General features: G+C 43.8%; 1 protein-coding gene across 1 annotated transcript in view; it reads right to left on the bottom strand.

The window, feature by feature from the left end:
* Positions 1-15,109, bottom strand: part of LOC132569120 (uncharacterized) — a 143,907-nt gene extending 128,798 nt beyond the window's left edge. Inside the window, exon 1 of the mRNA XM_060235300.1 lies at positions 14,827-15,109. The gene's annotated coding sequence lies outside the window, so the exon portion shown is untranslated. The remainder of the gene's footprint in view (positions 1-14,826) is intronic.
* Between the last annotated feature and the right edge of the window lie 2,982 nt (positions 15,110-18,091).

Here is an 18,091-nt window from a genome sequence, read left to right as displayed (position 1 = left end):
CTCGTGAGTCATGGAGTAAAAGGACAGGTCCTCTTGTGGATCAAAAACTGACTAATTAATAGGTAGCAGAGAGTGAGTATAAATGGGCAGTCTTTGCAGTGGAGGACGGTAAGCAGTGGGGTGCCGCAAGGCTCAGTACTGGGTCCCATGTTCTTTAACTTGTTCATAAATGATTTGGAGTTGGGAGTAAGCAGTGAAGTGGCCAAGTTTGCAGATGACACTAAGTTGTTCAGGGTGGTGAGAACCAGAGAGGATTGTGAGGCACTCCAAAGGGATCTGTTGAGGCTGGGTGAGTGGGCGTCAACATGGCAGATGAGGTTCAATGTGGCCAAGTGCAAAGTAATGCACATTGGGGCCAAGAATCCCAGCTACAAATACAAGTTGATGGGGTGTGAACTGGCAGAGACTGACCAAGAGAGAGATCTTGGGGTCATGGTAGATAACTCACTGAAAATGTCAAGACAGTGTGTGATGGCAGTAAAAAAGGCCAACGCCATGCTGGGAATTATTAGGAAGGGAATTGAAAACATATCAGCCAGTATCATAATGCCCCTGTATAAATCGATGGCACAGTCTCATTTGGAATACTGTGTACAATTCTGGTCATCGCACCTCAAAAATGATATCATAGCATTGGAAAAAGTGCAGAAAAGGGCATCTAGAATGATTAAAGGTTTGGAACACTTTCCCTATGAAGAAAGGTTAAAACGCTTGGGGCTCTTTAGCTTGGAGAGATGTCGACTGCGGGGTGACATGATAGAAGTTTACAAGATAATGCATGGGATGGAGAAAGTAGAGAAAGAAGTACTTTTCTCCCTTTCTCGCAATACAAGAACTCATGGGGATTCAATGAAATTGCTGAGCAGTCAGGTTAAAATGGATAGAAGGAAGTACTTCTTCACCCAAAGGGTGATTAACATGTCGAATTCACTGCCACAGGAGGTGGTGGCAGCTACAAGCATAGCCAGGTTCAAGAGGGGTTAGATAAAAATATGGAGCAATATATATATTTGGCCACTGTGTGACACAGTGCTGGACTGAATGGGCCTATGGCCTGATCCAACATGGCTTCTCTTATGTTCTTTTTGAGCTGGGTCATGTGTGTCATAAAATGTAATTTTATAAAATGTAATTCCAGGTAGTGGAGATATATGCTTTATAAAGGACACAGACAAACACAATTAAAGATTTTGTATCTCTCCCTTGTGTTTGAGGGAACTGGGCAAAGGAAGCTGTGACGGAAAGCAATGGGTTAACCATAAACTGAAGATGCACAGGGCTGCGTCAGGTGACCTGAGGGTGGGGGCAAAGGGCTCAGAGCTCTCAGGGAGGGAAAGTAGTTGAGTGAGAGAAACTGCTGAGGCAGTGGTTCAGTCAGTTGGCTTCTGACAGAGAAGGTGCCTGTCAGAGAAGTCTGTCAGTGGGGACCTGACAGAGACTGAGAGGGTCAGTTCGAGCCTGCCAGAAGGGCTGAGAGGGCAGCTGATCCTGTGAAGGAGCTTGAGGCGGAGACGGGGAAGTCTTCCAGAGACTGCAAGCTCGACAAAACCAGCCAAGAGGGCTGTGTGTGTGTGAGTCAGTTAAGACCTGAACGGTCACAAACACCTATAGACGACTCTGAAGATCTAGTGAGGTGGTTGAGGGAGTGGATGTGGGTCTGAGACACCAAGAAGGGCTGAGAGGAGAGACTCCAGTCGAGGGGTGAGACTAGACATATCAATCCCAAGAGGTCAGACCTTGGCTAGAGGTGGAGAGTGAGTTATAGGGAAACTGTGAACTGTGTAACTGTGAAAGACTCAAAAGACAAAGTGAATGTAAAGCTTGAAACAACTGAGCAACGTGTTAGCCTGTGTAAATATCTCCCATATCCCCAAGTTAAGACTTTGTGTTACAATAAATCTGTGGTTTAAGTTAAAGTTCTCAAGAGCCTATATTTTGTAGGAAGAACAAACAAAGCTGCTGTGGTCCCATCAAATAAACAAGTAAAATACCCCGAAGAGACTGAAATAAAGAGATCCAGTGAGGCCGTGAGGCAGGGGCGCTGCTATAGAAGCTTTAGCTCTTTCCCTCCCTCCCCAGGGAATGAGGAAGGAGCAGAGCCTCAGCCAATAGAAGGAAGAGAGGTTTGGCTCAGTAGCTCTCCTGTGCGATTGAGAGAGCCTGACAATGCAAGCTCTCCCTCCCCCCCTTCCTCCCCAAAGGAGGAGCCTCAGCCAATGGAGAAAACAGAGACTTTGCTCTGTAGCTCCTGTGTGATTGAGCAAGCCTGCAAAGTAAGCTATGACACAGAAAAACAAGAGAGTGGAAGAAGAAAACAGACTTGCTTGTTTGCCTGATGGGAGCCCTCTGGAAGCCTGATCCAGCCCCTGGTCTACACGCTTGACACCCCCGGGTCAGATTTCTGGTTGATCAAGGTCATTATTGCAAGCAATGCATATGCAGCCATCTAATGGAACAAATAATGCCTCCGGGCACTGTTTTCGTTTGGTAAACAGGAGGGGGGAGGCAGGAGCCCCACCTCCCACTATGCCATGGTCCCAGCCAGAATTGGGGCCCTGCAGCAATTTTTGATGGTGTTCTTAGTGGGGACCAACAGCTGGCATATGGCTGCCAATCCCTGTGGGAAACATATGATAAATTACATGTCAAGTTTGGCCCTGAGCAGAAGTATATGACCCACTGAATGTGTTAGAGCTTACTGATGAATAAAATAAATGGGAGTTTATTCCAAGTAATCATGTTAGGAAGGGTTGTTACACATTGTGGTACTAATAACTTTGTGCTGTCAAGTTTCAATCAACTAATGACAACAAGACCATGGGGTTTTCAAGACAAGAGATGAGCAGAATGGTTTGCCATTGTGTTTCTCTGCATACCAACCAGGTTTTTTTGGTGGTCTGCTGGGGCAGCCTTGAATAACCTTGAGCAATATTCTTGTATAATATAGGGTTGTACAGGAAAACAGATCGACAGACTAGGCCACAGATTTTTAACTAGTTTGTATAACATGGAATAAGAGCCCCATGGTGCAGAGTGGTAAAGCTGCAGTACTGCAGTCGGAGCCCTCTGCTCATGACCTGAGTTCGATCCCAGCGAGAGCTGGTTCAGGTAGCTGGCTCCAGGTTGACTCAGCCTTCCATCCTTCCAAGGTCGGAAAATGAGTACCCAGCTTGCTGGGGGGAAAGTGTAGATGACTGGGGAAGGCAATGGCAAACCACCTGTAAAACGTCTGCTGTGAAAACGTGAAAGCAACGTCACCCCAGAGTTGAAAACGACTGGTGCTTACACAGGGGACTACCTTTACCTTTTTTTAATAACATGGAATATACTTTGATCTATCAGTCAGCTAGAGGTTTCATGTCTGATCTTGTATTTATAATAAAGTGCAAGGCTAACAAGGAGCAAAGGCTCCACTTTGTGTTTTAACAGTTTCTCTCTGTAGGCATTGGAGGAAGTCAGTTCACTTATACCTCAGCTCACCTTCATACAAATGCTGATTGGTCTAGACAAAGGGATGGTCAAGCTTCTCCCTTCTCCTGCCCCTGCTTCAGGCAGGCACCACAGTGGAGGGTGCTAAATTCCAGAGAGGCTTGAGAAAGGAACTTTCTGAAGACAACAAGAAAGCTTCCTTGACCTGGGCTGACTGGGTCCAGTGGGACGGGAAACATATGTGATAAAAACTTCTTGTTGCAGAAAGGAGCTCTCTTTGGAATGCTGAGTCCAAGAGAACTCTGAGCTGCTCTAAGCAGGCAACCATTGACCATGTGCTCACCTGGAAGCGGTATTGCAAGGTTTGAGGTAATGGTAACTCCGTAGAGATCTAGAACATCTAAGCTAAAGAGTCTGTCCTATATTTTAACAGCTGATAGGGCATCTAAAGAGGAAGGGACAGAGGATTTGCATTTTTACCAATTTCTTTTGTATTCCTTGCTCAATTTGGTGCTGTGCTAAAAGTATGCTTTGAAAACATTTTCTTTTTAATAAATACATTATAACTTTTTAACTTGATGGTGTTCTCAGTACCATATAGACCTCCAATGTCTTGAATATGCTGTTTTAAAAAGGGGCACCAGGAAGGAAGGCAGTTGGCAAGTAGCTATTCCTCTAGGGGCACACAAGGCAGTAAATGGCCCCATGGTGACCAGGCACTGGGCAATGGGAGACACAGAGGCAAGGTCTCAGAACTTGGGAGGGAATCTGGGAGAAATCCCTACAACGATCAAGTGGTAATGATAGATTATACTGAGAGTGGAAGAAAAGCACTTCCTGGGAATTGGAAACCCTATGAAGACAGGGTGGAATAGGGCCTGCAGGCTAGAGCAGGCATGTCCTGTGACATAAGTAAAATATTCCATTACAAGAAATGGGAAATCTGCTAGCTGTATTGGGAAATAGCAGCAAGAAACATATTCCTGTATAACTCCCAGACATACACAACTTCCACTTGCATACCCAGATGCAGATTCCATTTTGTGAATTTTGACTGATGCTCTGTTGTGACTAATTGCATCTTGCCTTGTTCTAAAATCTAATTTCCCCCCACTCTCTGAGCCATTTCCAGGTCTCTAACATAACAGAGGAATGTCAATGCAACACAGTCACTTACAAATGTACAAATCTGCAAGCACATTTATGTTCCATTATTTTCTGATGTATTTTATTTTCTGTCATCTTGGTGCATCCCCATATGCTGTAAAACACATTATGGGTGGACAAGGGAGAGAGTCATACTGGCTTTTATCTAATTTTACTTTCTTTATTTTAGTACAGAGCACATAATCGTATCTGAGCACTCCACACAACATCTAGCTGAACTTTAATGGGTAGCTTAGTTTCCATTAAAACTGAAACAAATTTTCTTCTTATAATTCTCCTGTAAGTTCTTCTTCATGAATGTTTAATGTTGCATATTCTCTGCATCCTCACATATTCTCCTTACTAAGCTAGCCATCATTATTTGTATAATTTAAAGCCAGCTGGTTCTTCCCTGCTGACCTCAGTGCTCTCTGGGGTTCGTATGGGGAAAGACGGTCCCTCAGGTAGGCAGGTAGGCGGCAACTGGATCGGGGTGGCTCGGCAGTATTGCTGCTGCTCGACCTGTCGGCGGCGTTCGACATCGTCGACCACCGGCTGCTGGCCTGCCGCCTCGCCGACGCAGGAATTCGGGGGCTAGCCTTACAGTGGCTCTCCTCCTTCCTCGAAAATCGGGGACAAAGGGTGGCAGTTGGAGGGAAGCTGTCTCAGAGACACCCTCTGCACTGTGGGGTGCCTCAGGGAGCAGTTCTCTCCCCGATATTGTTTAACATCTTTATGCGCCCCCTTGCCCAGATTGCGCGGAGGTATGGGCTCGGTTGTCATCAGTACGCTGATGACACCCAGCTCTATCTATTGATGGAAGGCCGGACTGGCGATGTCCCTATAAATTTGGACCGGGCGTTACAGGCCGTGGCTGACTGGCTCAGGCTGAGTGGGCTGAAGCTGAATCCAACGAAGACTGAGGTCCTTTGCGTGGGCCGGGACGGACCGGAAGGGGAGATCATTCTGCCGGCTTTTGACGGTGCGCCACTGATACCAGTGCGCAGGGTCAAGAGCTTGGGGGTGCTACTGGAATCCTCGCTATCAATGGAGGCCCAGATAGCCGCCACCGCAAGATCCGCCTTCTTTCATCTTAAAAGGGCGAGGCAGTTGGCTCCCTTCTTGGAACGCGACGACCTAGCAACTGTGATCCACGCAACGGTCACCTCAAGATTAGACTACTGCAATGCCCTCTACATGGGGCTGCCCTTGTGTCGAACGCGGAGACTCCAGGTAGTGCAGAATGCGGCGGCCAGGCTGCTAGCGGGACTACCTAGATGGGAACACGTGCAGCCTGTGCTGCGGGATCTGCATTGGCTGCCGGTTGTCTACCGTGTTCGCTATAAGGTGCTGGTTATCACCTTTAAAGCCCTATATGGCCGAGGACCTGCCTACCTACGGGACCGCCTCTCCCCATATATTCCCCAGAGAGCACTAAGATCCAGCTCCCAAAACCTTCTACAAATCCCTGGGCCAAAAGAGGCCAGACTTAAGATAACCCGGGAGCAAGCCTTTTCACTAATGGCCCCTCGTTGGTGGAACCAACTCCCAGAGATGGTGCGAGCCCTGCGGGATCTGAATCAGTTCCGCAGGGCTTGCAAAACCCATCTTTTTCAGCTCTCATTTGGAACAGGACCTGACCAAACTGACTAACTATCGTAATTTTAGCCACTTTATGTTGAAATTGGAACTGATGTATGACAATATGTAAACTATGACCGACAGAAATATAGCACCTATTTCTACCTACTTTATATTTTTATATCTTTTAATCTCCTATTCTCTTATTTTTATATTTTTAAACTTTATTAATTCATGTAATTGTATTATTTAAACCATTGCTGTCTATTTTAACCGAATCATGCTTGTCATGTCTGTGAGCCGCCCTGAGCCCGCCTTCTGGTGGGGGAGGGCGGGATATAAAAATAAAATTTGCTTTGCTTTGCTTTGCTTTGCAGGTCCTTGGCCATATAGGGCTTTAAAGGTAATAACCAGCACACGGGCCTTCTCTATCGCAGCTCCACACCTATGGAACCAGCTCCCGGAAGAAGTGCGAGCCCTGCGGAGCCTTGACCAGTTCCGCAGGGCCTGCAAGACCACCCTTTTTAGGATGGCCTTTGCCGGCTGAGTGACTGATGTTAGGTGACTTCTATCACCATTATTTTATGAACAGAATTAGCACCTGAAATCTATTTGTATTCATTTTAAATTGGAATGTTTTTAAGACTAATGTGATTTTAAACCTTGTATAATTATATGAATATGTTGTTAGCCGCCCTGAGCCCGCTTCGGCGGGGAGGGAGGGATATAAATAAAATTTATTATTATTTCATACCTGTATTTAATGCATGATAATTGTTTGCAACATTTCATATCAGACAACTGGTATTAGAAAACATTTGATAATTTGACAGTATTGACTGGGAGGGACCACTCACACTGTCCTGAACTCCCTGGAGGGAGGGCAAGATAAAAAATAGAGATCTAAACAGATAATAAATCCTTACATGAACTGAATCAGAATACATGTATTTTGGCACATTTAGAAGCTTCATTTGTTTTCATGCATAAAAATCATTAGTTTTACTGCTGAACATTTATTCTACCAGTTAAACATTTATAAATATATATATTTATACATATATTTATACATATATAAATATATATATTTTGGCCACTGTGTGATACAGAGTGTTGGACTGGATGGGCCATTGGCCTGATCCAACATGGCTTCTCTTATGTTCTTATCCTTAGTATTTAGTAGTATTTTATCTCTTTATCTTTTCATTCTATATGTAGATCATAAGGAAAGGTGGTTGTGGTGGTTCAGAGTGCTTTTGCCAAGCTTCAAACATGTTTGTGCATGGTTCAATCAAATCTAACCACAGTGATCCATGCCTTATCTAACCACAGTGATCCATGCCTTATCTAGTCTGGACTATTTCAATGCATTCTACTTGGAGCTAACCTTGAAGAGTGTTTGGAGGCTAAGCTAGCACAGAATGTTGTGGCTAGAAGGCTGGTTGAGGCCAGCTATTGGGAGCATGTGACCCTGATATTACAGCTATTGCACTGGCTATTGATCTGCTTGTGTGCCCAATCAAGTGTTGTTTTTGACTTACATGGCTTGGGACCCAAGTATCAGAAGGGCCATCTTGTCCTATATGTTCCTGCCCGGGAATTAAAATCACAGGGAGAGGGCCCTCTGACTGTAAACAACAAGGGTGGCTGTTAATGATAGGACTTTTTGGAGATAATTAATTCATAGGGTCACCACAGATCAGAAGCAACTTGATGAAGTGTGCATGCACGTCATTGTCCTGGCAGCATCTGGTGGGAGGGAGCCATCCACGAGTGTGGGGGTGGAATGATGCCACAGCATACAACATGGTCAGCATGATGATGTCACACAGAGGTGACATAATCGTGCCAGGGATGTCATGCATCACTCTATCATTTTGACTGTGGCTGAAACTATGGCTTGGTTGAAACTCCAAGGTTACCATAGAGTTTTTGGTGAAAATGCTAGAGCATCGGTGTGCAACATCCCTGGTGCAATGATATAACTTCTGTGTGATGTCCTAATGTCAACCATGTCATCATGCAATGAGTCTCTTTGGTGGTGGGGCCTTCTCCACCAGCCTGAAGACCAGGGGATCCCCTAGCCAGACCAGGGGTCTGGCAACCCTAGTGCATGCATACAAAAGCTTATATCCAGAATTAAACTTTGTTGGTTTTAAAGATGCCACTGGACACAAACTTTATTGCCAAATAAAACAGTATGATTGAGTCCCATTCAAAATATAGGCTAAGATTATTATTTTTTTAAAAAATCTGTATGTATAATTTCTATAATAGTTCCATAGGCCAAAATCCAAAAGATCACACTAGTTCTGTTTTTCCTTAAATGACAGGATTTCCCCTTCACATGCATGAGAAAACTTTCCTGGGAGTAAGCCTCACTTAATAAAAGGGAACTTAATAAAAGGGAACTTATTTCCAAGTAGACTGGTCTAGGATTGCTCTTGCAGTCTCTTAATCTCTTGAGAACATATTGCTTCCATCAGCATTTGGTGTTGTTTGTGTTCCACTGCTGATACCACCGGTCAGGTTGGGATACATAAGGCTAAACCAATGTAAGATGGCTCACTTAAAAGCTTGAAATTGAGCCCTTTTTAACTGCTTCCATATTCATAGAACCTACATCAATTTCCCCAGACTTCCATTACCTAAAAACAAAAATCAGGATTCTAAGAAGACTGAGTCAGTCTTCCAGAAAGCAATATAATGAGTCATTTAAAATGCTGACAAGAAATCAGTGGTAAAGTTAATTTACAAAAATACACAGCCTAACAGCTGCTCTGGTAACTGATTTTCTACCTGGTATAAGGACCATACTGTATTGTGAATATTATCTAGTGTTTAGCCAGCCCTACGTCACTGTAGCAGCCTTGTGCCAGCTGTTAGAAATGTTTGGCTATGGTGCAAGTATGATCTGGCGAATCAACATGAGCAGCTGACAAGGATGAAGAATGACAGTTATGTGCAAAAGAGAATGACAGACATATGGTGCCAGTATTATGCTAATACATGAGATCTCTGGCATTATTTGGTTAAACTTAATTAGAATGCTCCACATTTACAGACAATTTAATTATTGTGCAATTTTATACTCAATTAAGTTTGATCTTCCATATTGTAACAACAGTAGGCTTTCCATTTAACAGGAATAGATAACTAACAAAGCCGTGTCAGTGTGTGAGCCTAGGCTTATGGCCTACCATTGTTCTAAATATCCATTCGTACATCATTTCCCCCAGTAAGCAACCTAACACATCCTCATTGTTTGAGATTTCTGCTTGTGTTTCATTTTTATTTGAAGATTTTTAATACTGTAGGTTTTCTTTAAAAATCTGGGCTGTTTTATACTCTTGTGCTCCTTCAGTTAATCTGAATAGGCCATAAAATAATTAATTCAAAGTTGCAAGACAGGTCTCTTTAATTTGAGGGGGATTCTGAAATGCATTTGTTAATAGCACTAAACACTGAGCCATAATATATTTTATCTTTGTGCGAACATTTGCTTCATTTTAAACCAATGGAACTCATTTTGTACTAAAACTCTTTTTAAAAACAGTCTCTTATAGCGGTACCTGCAAAGAAGTCAATAGAGCTCCATCCTCAATCAGGTAACTCCCCACTCTGCCACGTACCTCACTCAATCTCTTCCTTTGGAAGCAAACTTGTGTTATGTGACCTTTCCCCACAATGCTTGTGGGATAAGGTGGGATATAAATAAATAAAAAATAAATTAAATTAAACAGAGACTGATATCAGGCGCACCCCCAAAACTTTTGGTTTCCAGATGCTGTAAGTTATGGGAAAAGTCTCTAGAGCAATATTAAAGACAGATCCTTTGGTCAAAGTAAGTACTTCTCTCAGGGAGCAGCCTGAATACTCGAGGAAAATATCAATAAAGCTTCTTTAAGCTTCCAGAGCTCTTCACAATTTTTCACCATGAACATTGACTCAGGTTTGCAGGACAGTAAACAAAGCACTTGAAATTTCCTTCACAAATACAGTTCCAGGATGATACAGTCATAAATCCAGAAAGGATCAGTTCCGCATCTCCTAGCTTCTGTTGGCAGATCTGTGTTAAGAATGCCACCTTGTCTAAATTAATTGCCTACCATCAGACCCATCTTAGGTATATTTATCTGTTAGCAGTCAGACCCCTCCTCTCACTGAGTGCCAGTTTATAGTATGAGTTAGAGCAGAGGTTCCCAAACTTATTTGGCCTAACGCCCCCTTTCCAGAAAAAAAAATACTCAACACCCCCCTGGAAATCTTCAGCTCCGACTAGCGCAATGGGAAGGTGCCACCACCCAGCCTCTTTCACCCCAAAAGCAGCAGGTAGTGGTAAAATGAGGCGTTCTTCGGAGGCTTCTTTGGAAGGCAACGTCTGCCCTGCAAATAAAAAGTTTGTCCTGCAAAGAAAAGCAGTAGCACAGCAGTGCCTTCCGGGGCTCTCGGCTTGCCATCGTGCCACATGGGAAGGGGGAGTAAGGAGGCACCAAGCATTCCCCCTTGGCAGGGTGGCACCCTAGGCAGTTACCTACCCCGCCTACTCCCACGCACTGGTCCTACAGAAGACACTCTGTGTCTGGGGCCCTGCAGTTGGCTGAAATGAACAGAAGCAACCACCTAGTAACCAGAGGACTGTAAGAAACCTGATTCTCTGCAGATAACCTTTTGAGGAGAAAGCTACAGGTTGGAACTCTTCAGAGAAGTTTTTGCAATTGCCTCAGTGCTTCCACTGTCCTGACTTGAACTGTATTGCTGAGAGAGAAACTGCAAGCAACCTTGAGAAGCTGCTAGCTGTAGAAAGTATTGGCTAGGATAGACTAGTAAGGTTTTTTTTTGTTTCTGTGTTTCTTGTTTGTCTGTCTTGTAAATAAACTGCATCTTTTTTATATTTTAATTGGAAGAAGTTCTGGTCCTCATTACTAGTCTAATTGGGTGAATTCACACTTACAGGCCTGGTGCTAGGGGTTCTGGTGCCTCTAGGCAGAGGCCTGTTCCCCTGCCCCTCCTGCCCAGAAGTGATGTCATCGGGCTGCTCGTACTTCACATGAGCACTCACCCCCGCCCCTGTCCTGCTTCAGAGGGAGCCAGATGGGGGGGAGGGCAGCCTGAGTGTTCGCAAAGAAGCGTCATTGGATGTCATTGGATTCAGGGAGACGTAGGCTGATAGGTGCGGGGAGATGGAGGCCAGTGGGGCACGTGGGAACAGAGGCCAGTGGGGCATGGGGAGTTGGAAGCCGGCGGGGTGCGGGGGTGCCCTAGGCGGCAGCCTACTTGGCCTACTCCCACATGTCGTCCCTGACAAAGTACCAGACAAAAAGGAACCCTCTATTTTTGTTAATTGGATTTTTTTTTTCTAAATTAGAAAAAGCCCAGTAGGAATTCATTTACATATTAGGCGACACCCCCTAACACCAAGCCAGCCGGAACTATGTTCCTGCTCAAAAAAAAGCCCTGGCTCTCCTGACATAGGTCATTATGGAGACTTGTCAATGGCTGAACACAAATGTTACTGGGTTTGCAGCTCATGGGCTCATCTGTAACATTCCATATCAGCCCTACCTGCAACTCTGCTCCTATTTGCCTTCACTTTCCAACGTGGACTTTTTTTGAGCCACTGTTTTTAAAAGTGTTTCTAGAGCTCCTGCAGTCTATGGCTAAATATGGTTCACTATAGAACCAAATATGACTCTTTTAACAAGAAATTGAAATTTTCTCAGTAATGTATATTGGTAAAGGTAGATGGGACTAACCAATATGTGAAGGGAATGGCTGGCTAAGATATTTATGGAATTAAAGGGCTTCTTAGAGATGTTCTACATAAATACAGAAAGAGAAATGATGGAAGTGAACAGCTGCCAGTAGTATAAGTGCAAACCATGTGCAGGTTTATGTAAACACGTTAGAACAATTGTGCTGGGCAGGCCCATAGCTAGGGGGCCTTGGGGGGGGGCTCTGCTTCCTCCTCCTTCTCCCTCCCCAGCCATTCAAATTGCTCCAGAAGTGTGTCAAGAGTTGCTGCTGGCTTCCAGGAGTGACTTAAAGAACCTGCAATCAGCTGGTTCATGTTAGGCTGCTTCTGCTGCACCTCCAGAGCAATTTGAATCACAGAGGGGGTGGCCTGTGGCCTCCTCTGTGGCTTGGTGGCTTCCCACCTCCCTCATGATTCAGATCCACTGAAGGAGTGGCAGGAGTAGCCATTGGCCTCCAGGAGCAATTTAAAGACCCCACCAACCAGTTGCAGCAGTGAAAAATGCAGACTTCATGTTAGGGAATATTAGGAAAGAGAATGAGAATAAAATGTTCAATATTATAATGCCCTGGTATAGATCTAGGGCGTGGCCTCATTTGCAATATTGTGAATAGTTTGGGTCACTTTTATCTCAGAAAAGACATTGCAGAGCTGGAAAAAGTACAGAGGAGGGTGATCAAGATGATTAAGGGGTTTGAACACCTTCCCTATGAGGAAAGGTTGAAGCATCTGTGACCATTCAGATTAGAAAAGAGACAACTAATAAGAGATTTATAAATAAGGCCTGGGGTGCAGAGACAAAAAGAACATTTTCTCCTCCAAAGTTCTAGAACTCAATGGCATCCAATGAAGCTGTTGGATAGTAGATTCAGGATGGACAAAAGGAAATACTTCTTTACACAGAGAGTGAATAAAATGTAAAAATTGCTGCCAGAGGATGTAGTGATGGCCACAGGAATAAACAACTTTAAAAGGGGATTAGATAGATTCATGGAGGATAGGTCTATCAGTGGCTATTAGCAATGATGATGAACCTCCATGTTCAGAGGCAGTCAACCTCTGAATCCCAGTGCCAGGAGGCAACATCAGGGGAAGGTCTTGGCCTCGATGCCCTGTTGTTGGACCTCCAGAGGAACTCATTATCCACTGTGTGAGACAGGTTTCTGGACTAGCTAGACCACCTGTCTGACCCATTAGGACTCTTCTGACATTCTTATGGATCTCCAGTGCTTGAGTGTGTATAGATAGCAGTCATGAGATGCCCCAGCTGACATCTGGACTACAATGCAGGAAGGTCTCTATCCCCCTTCCCCACCCCCAAATCAAACAGCTCCTCTAAGTGGATGTGTCAGATTCACACACCTTTCCCTCTCAATCTCACCACAGACCCCAGCCTACATGGCTTCTGTTCATGCAGGCCCTCTGATTCCTACAACAAAAGGACCCCTCTTCCTTTTTTACCAGCAGATAAGGATGTTGGATCCAACCTGATATTTGCCTCATTTGGAAATCCTTATAAGCTCCAGACAGGCAATCTTTGTGGCTTTTCCCAGTGCACCAAATTTCAGCTCTATGGCAACTGTTTAGGTCCAAGAAAATGACACAGGAAGAAGCAGAGTATTGCTTTGTTTGTTTGAATATTTATACTCCCCTTTTGCTTCCAGTGGGAACCCAAAGCTTCTTTCTACATCATTTCCTCCTCCTCTATTTTATCCTCACAACCACAACCCTGTGAGGTTGATTAGTCTGAGAGCAAAAGGGAGTGACTGGCCCAAGATCATCCAGTGAGCTTCTTTGCACCTGGATTTCCAAGCTTCTGGTATAGCAATCAAACCCTTTCCTAAGCTGGAACTATACCGCATAATGTTACTCTTTTAGGCTTCAGGATATATCCATAAGCAGCCAGTGTAGATGGTCTTTCCAGGCAGGGACAAACTGTTGTGTGCATCCTGGGCTTTCCCTCTAGCTCCTGCCTTTTTACTGCAGCTATGTACAGCTCTCCACTCTAAAGCCACTTTAAATGCTGAAGGACCCACAGGAGTGGGATTTGACAGGATGCATCTTCCCCCTCAAAAAACAAAAACCTAGGAGGAAAAGAGCTGATTCTCACCCTGATAAATGCCAGAAAACTCCAAGATAATTAGCATTACTTATGCAAATAGATAACAATGAATGAGGGTCCAAACTACCAACCATAAATGCCAATTTGGAGTGTCTGGAATCTGGATGCTCAGAAAGGTTAGAAAAACAGGAACTATGTCTATGAACACAACTTGTATCTTAGAAACTGAGTTTAAGTGTTTTCAACATTTTGGAAAATTCCCCTTGCTGTGCAAACCGTATTGGTTAACTTTATGCATTGTTTTGTTGCAAAATCAAATTTAAATGCTGATGAGCTCTAATTGATCAAGCTAATTTACTACAAGCACTATAAATCAGCCTGCTTGCCAACATCTGATCTCAGATTTTTAAAAAACCCCAGAAACTTTAGCATCCTGACTGCCAGATAGATTACCAACACAGATGAATTTGCCTTCATCCTGCCTAATTTGTTAGCAACTGAGCCCAACTTTCCTCATGACAAAACACACATACACACACACACACTGTTCATGAAAATTTGTCTGAAGACCCTTGGGATTTTCCTCTGGCCTGGTTTAGCTCTACACAGAAACCCACTTTAAATTGGCCCAGATAATCTGAAGCCATTTAAAAGTAGACTGAATATATTCACTGAAAGCAAGCAACAGAAGGAAAGAAGGGGAAAACACTGACACAATTAGTATCTCTCCATAGCTAGCAACAACTATTTTCTCAGATTGATTGTCTTTCATTTGACAATCATTCAAACAGCAGAATTAACAGCACCTAAGCATTCCAGTTAAACTCAGTAGGAAAGTATCAAAACATCATACCTGACAAACAAACCCTCCAGGCTCTTCTTAGAATGAAAACCATCTCATCTCACATGGGGGTTTTGTTTCCTTTGATATAAATACACTCTTGTAAACACACATACATCCTGACTTGCTGGAGAGCCAGCCTCTTCAGACAGATTACACCAATAAGAAAACCAGGGGACCATGTGGGAAGTGTTTCCTCAAATGTCTGTCACAACCAGCACATGCCCTTTGTGGCTAATGTTCTGAATTACCCTTGACATCTGTGTTATGCGGCACTTAACAGAGGCAGTTCTGTGAAGCTGCATTCAGCTGATGGATAACAAAAGGGCTTGGGACCAGAGCAAAATATTGACAGGAAACAAAAGTCTTCCTTTAAACAATCCCCTTTATAATTCTTGGTTCACTTCCTTTGATTTTCATCCTTTTTTTGGTGCTATTTTCTTATAGAAGAAGAAGAAGATGATGATGATGAAGAAGAAGATATTGGATTTATATCCCGCCCTCCACTCCGAAGAGTCTGAGAGCGGCTCACAATCTCCTTTACCTTCCTCCCCCACAACAGACACCCGGTGAGGTGGGTGGGGCTGGAGAGGGCTCTCACAGCAGCTGCCCTTTCAAGGACAACCTCTGCCAGAGCTATGGCTGACCCAAGGCCATGCCAGCAGGTGCAAATGGAGGAGTAGGGAATCAAACCTGGTTCTCCCAGATAAGAGTCTGCACACTTAACCTCTACACCGAACTGGGTTTCCCCCAACTTATACCCCAACTCCCCTCCCCCCCGCCTCAAAATACATAACTACAAATGTCTAAGTAACAGTAGAACCCTAATTCATCCTTCCAACCCAATAAAATCCTGAAACGTAAACTCCACAACAAGCGCTAGCAAATAAAATAGTTGTAGAGTGTCTCCTGGACATTTTAAATCCTTCACCTCCTGTGAGTGTCTATTCCATAAAGTAGGAACTATCACAGAGAAAGAATGGGTGCTTGTCAAGGCCAGAGAACAACCAGAAGGTGACACGCAGAAGAGGGTAGCTTTTCTTTTAACAACTTTATTTTCCATATTTTTTGGGGGGTCCCTATTTGAGAGTTCAAATTTATTTTTAAAGTGCTTATGTGTTGAGGCTAAAAGCATAAAACCTCTGCTGCTTACTGCTTGATATAACACTTTTATGAGCTCAAAGGCTTAAAAAATGCAATCCTATGCAATTACTCTGGTCTTAAGCCATTGATTTAAATGGCTTGGATCCAGTGATGTGCAAGCAGAAACATAATATAGACTCACGCAACACCTAGTGCTTTCCAACCATATATTGTAGTGCCCAGGAATCAGTTGCAAAAGATCTTGTGAAAGCAGAAATAAAGGAGGGGATACAATAAATCTGACTCTATGCTAGGGTTGCCAAGTCCAATTCAAGAAATATCTGGGGACTTTGGGGGTGGAGCCAGGAGACTTTGGGGGTGGAGCAAAGATCAAGGCTGTGACAAGCATAATTGAACTCCAAAGGGAGTTCTGGCCATCACATTTAAAGGGACGGCACACCTTTTCAATTCCTTCTTTCCATAGGAAATCATGAAAGATAGGGGCACCTTCTTTTGGGGCTCATAGAATTGGACCCCCTAGTCCAATCTTTTTGAAACTTGGGGGGTATTTTGGGGAGAGGCACTAGATGCTATAGTGCAAATTTGGTGCCTCTACCCCAAAAAACAGCCCCCCCAGAGCCCCAAATACCCGCGGATCAATTCTCCATGATGTTCTATGGGAATGAATCTCCATAGGGAATAACAGAGTTCCCAGCAGACATTTCCCTCCCCTCCCCCCGCTTTCTGATGACCCTGAAGCGGGGGGAGGGCCTCCAAACCGGGAAAACCCCTGCCCCCACTTGGGGATTGGCAACCCTACTCTATGCAAGTGGTTTTATCCTTGCTTTCCAGCTTGTGCAAGAGCTCTAGCACAAAAAGAAAACCAATGGATTTAGACTATAGTAACTGTGTACTGAACTGCAGTGTTAGAATCTTTACTGGACCCCATTAGACAGATCCGTGATAGATCTATTATTTTGCAGATAGACTGAGGCTGAGAGAAGATAACAACAGGGATACTGGGAGTCAAGAGTGGGAGTAGGATTCCCCTGCATGGGTAAACCTGGTCCTGCTAGATTATTTTAATTCTCAGTCTTTTTGCCTCCCATAACCCAGAGAGCTAAACCTTGCTCTTTTTGTAGAGTGTTCCATCTTGTGGCAAAGAATAAAAATACATGTTCCAGTGACAAAAAGAAATGTGCAAGGACTCCTTTTGTAAACTCCTTGGAAAATCTCCCCCCCACCCCACCTCCAGGCATTAGCCTTGGGCCTGCAGGGGCATATTTGATGTGTTGTGGTGTTTGTTTGTTCAAAGCATTGTAGTTTCAGCCAGACTTGGTTCTCAGGCGACTTATAATAAAACAAGTAAAATTCAGTATACATGCCTTTATCGTAGTTCCATTGAGAGCATTTTATCTTACTGCCTCTGCGCGTGGTTTGGGAGCTGCACGGAAGCAGAGAGAAGGGTGCTCCAAAGAGTGACGAGAAGAGCACAAAAGATTTGTGGATGTTCTCTCCCCTCATTGGTGGATCTGTATAATATGGCATGTAAAAGGAAGATACAAATGATCCTAAGGGACCATACACATCTGGGCCATTTGCTTTTTGAGATCTTACCGTCAGGTAGACGATATAGAGTGTTGAAGGCTAGGACAAACAGATTTAAGGACAGTTTCTATCCAAGTGCTGTGGTTAGGTTAAATGCAGGGTTATGAAGGATTATCTGTTTTAGATGTATTTAATGGTTTAAATGGTTTTAATGGTTTTATGAATGTTTAATGGTTTTATGAATGTTTATTTAATGGTTTAAATGGTTTTAATGGTTTTATGAATGTTTATCCGTTTTAGATGTATTTAAATGGTTTTAATGGTTTAAATGGTTTAATGGTTTCAGATGTATTTAAATGGTTTATGAATATGTGTGTTTGATGTGTTGGTATGTTTGTGGAAGAGCACCTCATTTCGTTGCTCTCTTTTTGTTGAGAACAATGACAATAAATTCATCTATCTATCTAAATGTGTGTGTTGACTCTAAGGGTGCCCACTTTCTAAGTTGCACCCCCAATAACCTTGTGTTTGGGCCTCTGAGGTTGTGCATGTGGGTTGTTTACACCTCCCCTCTCTGAAAGGACTTCTGCACATCTGGATGGTAAATATTCCTGCAACAACCCCCTCCCTTGTCTTATCCCCCATT

The sequence above is a fragment of the Heteronotia binoei genome, chromosome 3 (assembly GCF_032191835.1).
Source record: "Heteronotia binoei isolate CCM8104 ecotype False Entrance Well chromosome 3, APGP_CSIRO_Hbin_v1, whole genome shotgun sequence".
NCBI classification, from domain to species: domain Eukaryota; kingdom Metazoa; phylum Chordata; class Lepidosauria; order Squamata; family Gekkonidae; genus Heteronotia; species Heteronotia binoei.
The sequence above is the reverse complement of the archived record's forward strand: the minus strand, read 5'-3'. Positions and strand labels throughout refer to the sequence as shown.